The sequence below is a fragment of the Oncorhynchus kisutch genome, unplaced genomic scaffold (assembly GCF_002021735.2).
Source record: "Oncorhynchus kisutch isolate 150728-3 unplaced genomic scaffold, Okis_V2 scaffold2442, whole genome shotgun sequence".
Taxonomy (NCBI): Eukaryota; Metazoa; Chordata; class Actinopteri; order Salmoniformes; family Salmonidae; genus Oncorhynchus; species Oncorhynchus kisutch.
Window position 1 is genome coordinate 179,309 of NW_022264387.1, and position 7,571 is coordinate 186,879.

Consider the following 7,571-nt stretch of genomic DNA (forward strand, 5'->3'; position numbering starts at 1 on the left):
ATTTACAGTAATTGCATTCATCATAATTATGATGATATGATGATTATAAACTCATAATAATGATATCAAAAATTGTCATCTCACCTCTTAGCTTTGGTGTCATGTTCCCCAGAGAGACTCATTTTAGAGGCAGGGCCCCCCTCCTCTCTCTCCCCAGAGAGACTCATTTTAGAGGCAGGGCCCCCCTCCTTTCTCTCCCCAGAGAGACTCATTTTAGAGGCAGGGCCCCCCTCCTCTCTCTCCCCAGAGAGACTCATTTTATAGGCAGGGCCCCCCTCCTTTCTCTCCCCAGAGAGACTCATTTTAGAGCACTGACCCCTAAACAGAGATCCAACATGTTGTTTGTGGTTAACACAGTAATTATTTAATGTCAATTGTTATCATTTATTATTTATCTCTTATAAAACATTTACTAACAGACATATAGAAACAATCAGATGATTTAATGCATCACATGAAAACGTAGTTGTGACATTTCATCTCCATGGTAACTGTCTGTAATAATAATAAGTTACTGTTTGTTAAGGTAGTTATAGACAGTACAGCAACAATAACAATAATAATAATAATAATAATAATAATAATAATAATAATAAGTCACTGTTTGTTAAGGTAGTTATAGACAGTACAGCAACAATAATAATAATAATAATAATAATGAGTCACTGTTTGTTAAGGTAGTTATAGACAGTACAGCAACAATAATAATAATAATAATAATAATAATAATAATAATAATAATAATAATAATAATAATAATAATAATAATAATAATGAGTCACTGTTTGTTAAGGTAGTTATAGACAGTACAGCAACACTGTTTGTTGAGTTTGTAGACTAGGTTATAATGTATAGTAGTGGGTTGTTAGTGATATGTTATATTATGTAAAGTAGACTAGGTTATAATGTATAGTAGTGGGTTGTTAGTGATATGTTATATTATGTAAAGTAGACTAGGTTATAATGTATAGTAGTGGGTTGTTAGTGATATGTTATATTATGTAAAGTAGACTAGGTTATAATGTATAGTAGTGGGTTGTTAGTGATATGTTATATTATGTAAAGTAGACTAGGTTATAATGTATAGTAGTGGGTTGTTAGTGATATGTTATATTATGTAAAGTAGACTAGGTTATAATGTATAGTAGTGGGTTGTTAGTGATATGTTATATTATGTAAAGTAGACTAGGTTATAATGTATAGTAGTGGGTTGTTAGTGATATGTTATATTATGTAAAGTAGACTAGGTTATAATGTATAGTAGTGGGTTGTTAGTGATATGTTATATTATGTAAAGTAGACTAGGTTATAATGTATAGTAGTGGGTTGTTAGTGATATGTTATATTATGTAAAGTAGACTAGGTTATAATGTATAGTAGTGGGTTGTTAGTGATATGTAGATGTTATATTATGTAAAGTAGACTAGGTTATAATGTATAGTAGTGGGTTGTTAGTGATATGTAGATGTTATATTATGTAAAGTAGAGTAGGTTATAATGTATAGTAGTGGGTTGTTAGTGATATGTTATATTATGTAAAGTAGACTAGGTTATAATGTATAGTAGTGGGTTGTTAGTGATATGTTATATTATGTAAAGTAGACTAGGTTATAATGTATAGTAGTGGGTTGTTAGTGATATGTTATATTATGTAAAGTAGACTAGGTTATAATGTATAGTAGTGGGTTGTTAGTGATATGTAGATGTTATATTATGTAAAGTAGACTAGGTTATAATGTATAGTAGTGGGTTGTTAGTGATATGTTATATTATGTAAAGTAGACTAGGTTATAATGTATAGTAGTGGGTTGTTAGTGATATGTTATATTATGTAAAGTAGACTAGGTTATAATGTATAGTAGTGGGTTGTTAGTGATATGTAGATGTTATATTATGTAAAGTAGACTAGGTTATAATGTATAATAGTAGTTTGTTAGTGATATGCAGATCAAGGTCTACCTCAGCTATAACCTACATATCATAGATGACCAGTCTAAACCTGTTCAGGTCAGTTCACATAATGTTATAGTCCTACCAGTAGCAGGACAGAGAATGTACTGTATATAACCTACATATCATAGATGACCAGTCTAAACCTGTTCAGATCAGTTCACAGAGAACATCAGGTTTGTCAGCATGATAAGTGATCATAGCTCCAACCTACTCTGACTATTGAATGTCTGACATCGACTAACCTTATAATAGTTTGTAGAAAGCCAAGACCAACGAGAGTTTGCCCATCTTTCCTACATCTCAACACATTTATCTGACTTCTAATGTACTGAGAAATATGTGCCACAGTTTCAACAGCCATTTTGTAACTGCGTAGGCTACAAACATACTTTTAATTTCATATGAGGAAATCACATAACTTACAGTCACTGGTGCAGCCGCCTGTTTTCTTACAGATGAAGTAGCTTTCATAGACAACTCATTCAACCAGCCTAAACAACAGTAAATACAAGATGTCAAATGGTCAAAGGAGAACACATGGAAGACAGGTGTTTTAGTCATATACATTAGAGAGAGGTATATATATCCTGATAGAGTCATACACATGGAAGACAGGTGTTTTGCTACAGATGTAGGATCTTAATTTGAGACAGTTTACTGAAGCAGAAAAATTATGTGAATTATAATTAACATTTTAAAGCGGAAAGTGGAAATGACAAACTTCAGAAGCCTTTTAAAACATCAAATACACTGCAAGTTTTAGTTTTCCTGCAACAGGGTGATCAAATTCAGATCCTACATCTGTACAGAGATGTCTTTATCTGAAAAAGGAAGTTTGAGTTATTAGCAATGAAGTTGCAACTGTCAGCTGCTGTAAACTTAAGTGATTGGATGTTATAGACCCCAATCTGAATAGTTTCTTCCCTGTGGTTACAGCCTTTAGCTCTATGCTCAGTCTACCTAGTTCAATATATTGTTGTACGTAAACTTTGTGCAAACTCCACCGCCTGTATTCTGTCTCTTAATGTTTTCTTTCACTAGCAGCACCATCACTACACTATAGAGGAACTATGATACAATTACATTATCATCTGAAATGTAGAGGACCTATGATATAATTACATTATCATATGAAATGTTAAATGTAGAACTATAATATGAATATTGATATATTGAATTTGACTTGACCACGTCCAGTCAGCTCCATGTTGTATGATTAAACTGACACCAACCTGTCTCAGTAGAAGTAGACTGTTAGGAGTGTTTTACTTCACTATACTAACATTACACCAGACATTTAATGTCTCTACACACATTACAATAATCCCTGGCAGGATTCTCACCTTGTAGCCTGAATTCACAACCAGAACATGTCAAGTCATTGAGATATTTTCTGTTCTGTATATTCTTATGGGTGAGGCCTGGAATGTGAAGCTAACTGAAGTTGGCTATTTTTAGAAAACCAGTATATCTAGCTAGTATCATAGTTTACCCCTCAGGCTACAATCAGGTTTCAGCATCAGGCAGGTATCAACATGCCGAGTCGTAGGCAACAACCTGGGTTGTATTCATTAGTTTACTCCACAGCCAACAGTTTTAAAATGTTGCTGTCACGCCCTGACCACAGAGAGCCCTTGGTTCTCTATGGTGTTGTAGATCAGGGCATGACTAGGGGGGTGTTCTAGTTTTCCTATTTCTATGTTGGTGTTTTTGGTATGCCAACAGTTTTAAATGGCACTAATGAACACACACAACCTGTTTTGAGGAAGTGTAAGTTGTTGTTTGTCTTTCCACAATATTTATTTGTCTCTTTCACACAAAATCCCTCCCTGAGTAAAAAGCGTTAACAGTAGATTAGAAAGAGAACATGTTTGTTTGTTGCTTGTTGTGTTTTAAGCCTGTTTTGAGAAGACAAGTCTATAGACCTATGATACAGTAGGAGATCACCCTGGTCTATAGACCTATGATACAGTAGGAGATCACCCTGGTCTATAGAGCTATGATACAGTAGGAGATCACCCTGGTCTATAGACCTATGATACAGTAGGAGATCACCCTGGTCTATAGACCTATGATACAGTAGGAGATCACCCTGGTCTATAGACCTATGATACAGTACACTCTTAGACTAAAGGGTTCCAAACAGGTCCTCTGGCTGTCCCCATAGGAGACACTTTTGGGTAGCCAATTCTCCTGGCTTCTATGTAGAACCCTCTGTGGAAAGGGTTCTTCATGGAACCCAAAATGGTTCTACCTAGTACGAAAAAGGGTTCTCCTATGGGGACAGCCAAAGAACCCTTTTAGATTCTAGATAGTGTAGGAGTGATCACCCTGGGGAACACAGATGGGCACAGAACGAATTCACCCGAAGCATCTAATTTATATCAAACACATTTTAATGAGAGTAGGACTATTATAACACTGTCCACCAGAAATATCATCAACTATATGATTACACACAACAATATCATCAACTATATGACACATAACAATATCATCAACTATATGAATACACATTACAATATCATCAACTATATGACACACAACCATATCATCAACTATATGACACATAACAATATCATCAACTATATGAATACACATAACAATCGTCGTCTTACCTTTTATCTCTCAATAGAAACACAGTCTGGATGATCATCAGGTCGTCAAAAGTGAGTTTCATTTGCTCTGCTCATTTACATATCAGGTTCTGCCTGTTCTCTCTCCCTCCCTCTCTCTTTATAGCTCTTACAATGTGTCTTGGCATACATTCTACAACTGTCTGGAACTCTATTCTTCTGTCTCTCTCCATCACTTTTGCTGAGTCGTCTGTTGCTGTCTCTGTGTCTTGTCTGGTGTGTCTCTCTATCACATCCTATTCTTCTGTTGCTGTCTCTGTGTCTTGTCTGGTGTCTCTCTCCATCAAATCCTATTCCTCTGTTGCTGTCTCTGTGTCTTGTCTGATGTCTCTCTCCGTCATATCACATTCTGTTGCTGTCTCTGTGTCCTGTCTGGTGTCTCTCTCCATCATGTCCTATTCTGTTGCTGTCTCCGTGTCTTGTCTGTCTCTCTCCATCATATCCTATTCTGTTGCTGTCTCTGTGTCTTGTCTGTGTCTCTCTCCATCATGTCCTATTCTGTTGCTGTCTCCGTGTCTTGTCTGTCTCTCTCCATCATATCCTATTCTGTTGCTGTGTCTGTGTCTTGTCTGTGTCTCTCTCCATCACCAGAAAATGTTGAGGGTTAGGCCTGCTACAATACAACTTTCACAACATGACAACACAACTACATAACACCATTAAATACAGTTGAGGGTTACTACAATACAACATGACAACACAACTACATAACACCATTAAATACAGTTGAGGGTTACTACAATACAACATGACAACACAACTACATAACACCATTAAATACAGTTGGAATGTAGTTAGAACTCAAAGTGTTTCCGTCAAACAGAAAAACAACAATAAATCTGAATCAACACATTTAGATTTCTAGATGCTGCACTTTGCTGTTTCATTACCCAGACAGCTGTTTAAGGTCAGACCAAGGCAGAGTGCAGTATCAGTACTTAGGGGTCATAGGTCAGATCAGTGGTCATGGTTGATATGCATGGACTAGGAATTAACGTTAAAGCCATTTTTTTCAGATTCACTGTTTGTGTAAATGCTGTTTGTCTTTGTAGGACAGTAGTTCAGGTGGCTGTTTGTCTCTGTAGGACAGTAGTTCAGGTGGCTGTTTGTCTCTGTAGGACAGTAGTTCAGGTGGCTGTTTGTGTAGATGCTGTTTGTCTCTGTAGGACAGTAGTTCAGGTGGCTGTTTGTCTTTGTAGGACAGTAGTTCAGGTGGCTGTTTGTCTTTGTAGGACAGTAGTTCAGGTAGCTGTTTGTGTAGATGCTGTTTGTCTCTGTAGGACAGTAGTTCAGGTGACTGTTTGTCTTTGTAGGACAGTAGTTCAGGTGACTGTTTGTCTTTGTAGGACAGTAGTTCAGGTGGCTGTTTGCGTAGATGCTGTTTGTCTTTGTAGGACAGTAGTTCAGGTGACTGTTTGTCTTTGTAGGACAGTAGTTCAGGTGACTGTTTGTCTTTGTAGGACAGTAGTTCAGGTGGCTGTTTGCGTAGATACTGCTTGTCTTTGTAGGACAGTAGTTCAGGTGGCAGTTTGTCTTTGTAGGACAGTAGTTCAGGTGGCTGTTTGTCTTTGTAGGACAGTAGTTCAGGTGGCTGTTTGTCTTTGTAGGACAGTAGTTCAGGTGGTTGTTTGTCTTTGTAGTTCAGATGGCTGCCCTTGCACTTAGTCTGCCTCCTGCCCCCCCATCGTCATGGTTACACCTTCCTGAAAACATTGACTCCATACTTTGCTGAAACCTGTTCTGCCAGTTCATGTCCTTAAAGACTAGAATGTTCCAATGTGGTTACCCAAAGAGATGACAAGATAGTTCACACATGCATCTTTCAGGGTAACTGTCAAACAGACATATCACATTTCTGGTTGGTCCATAACTAGTTTCCTGCTTGTAGCAGGCCGTGTTAACAGGAATCCTCTTCTCTCACTAGAAGTCATGTGATTTCATGAGGATGTTGTTCTGCAGTGAGAGTGTAATGCAAGTCAAGGTGTCCTGGGATGAATGTCAACTAGATTTATAAACAGCATTGTTAAATTAACTGTTGTAATACAACAACATCAATGCTGTCATTTTCTTTACGTTGGTTCGCTTTTAAAGTGTTTGATTGTCACAGACATCAGATTGGTTCTGTGAAATGTGTTGTTTTACAGGGTCAGTCATAGTAGTATGATAGGTGTTGTTTTACAGGGTCAGTCATAGTAGTATGATAGGTGTTGTTTTACAGGGTCAGCCATAGTAGTATGATAGGTGTTGTTTTACAGGGTCAGTCATAGTAGTATGATAGGTGTTGTTTCACAGGGTCAGCCATAGTAGTATGATAGATGTTGTTTTACAGGGTCAGTCATAGTAGTATGATAGGTGTTGTTTTACAGGGTCAGTCATAGTAGTATGATAGGTGTTGTTGTACAGGGTCAGTCATAGTAGTATGATAGGTGTTGTTTTACAGGGTCAGTCATAGTAGTATGATAGGTGTTGTTGTACAGGGTCGTAGTAGTATGATAGGTGTTGTTTTACAGGGTCGTAGTAGTATGATAGGTGTTGTTTTACAGGGTCATAGTAGTATGATCGGTGTTGTTTTACAGGGTCATAGTAGTGTGATAGGTGTTGTTTTACAGGGTCAGACATAGTAGTATGATAGGTGTTGTTTTACAGGGTCAGTCATAGTAGAATGATAGGTGTTGTTTTACAGGGTCATAGTAGTATGATAGGTGTTGTTGTACAGGGTCGTAGTAGTCTGGTGACCATGGCGCAAATTAGATGTAAGTGTCTTGCTTAAGGGCACATCGACAGATTTTCACCTTGACGGGTCAGTTTTCAAACCAGCGATACCAGTTACTGACCACCACCACTCTAACCACTAGTCTACCTGACCATACCAGTTACTGACCCACCACTCTAACCACTAGTCTATCTGACCATACCAGTTACTGACCCACCACTCTAACCACTAGTCTATCTGACCATACCAGTTACTGACCCACCACTCTA

The 7,571-nt window shown here is 37.5% G+C and overlaps 1 long non-coding RNA gene across 1 annotated transcript; it reads right to left on the reverse strand.

The window, feature by feature from the left end:
- Positions 1-280: 280 nt before the first annotated feature.
- LOC116370071 (uncharacterized) lies at positions 281-4,786 on the reverse strand. Its single transcript, XR_004208697.1, has 3 exons — positions 4,572-4,786; positions 2,377-2,444; positions 281-318 (listed from the first exon to the last, which is right to left on the reverse strand). It is a non-coding gene; the product is annotated as an uncharacterized LOC116370071 (long non-coding RNA).
- Between the last annotated feature and the right edge of the window lie 2,785 nt (positions 4,787-7,571).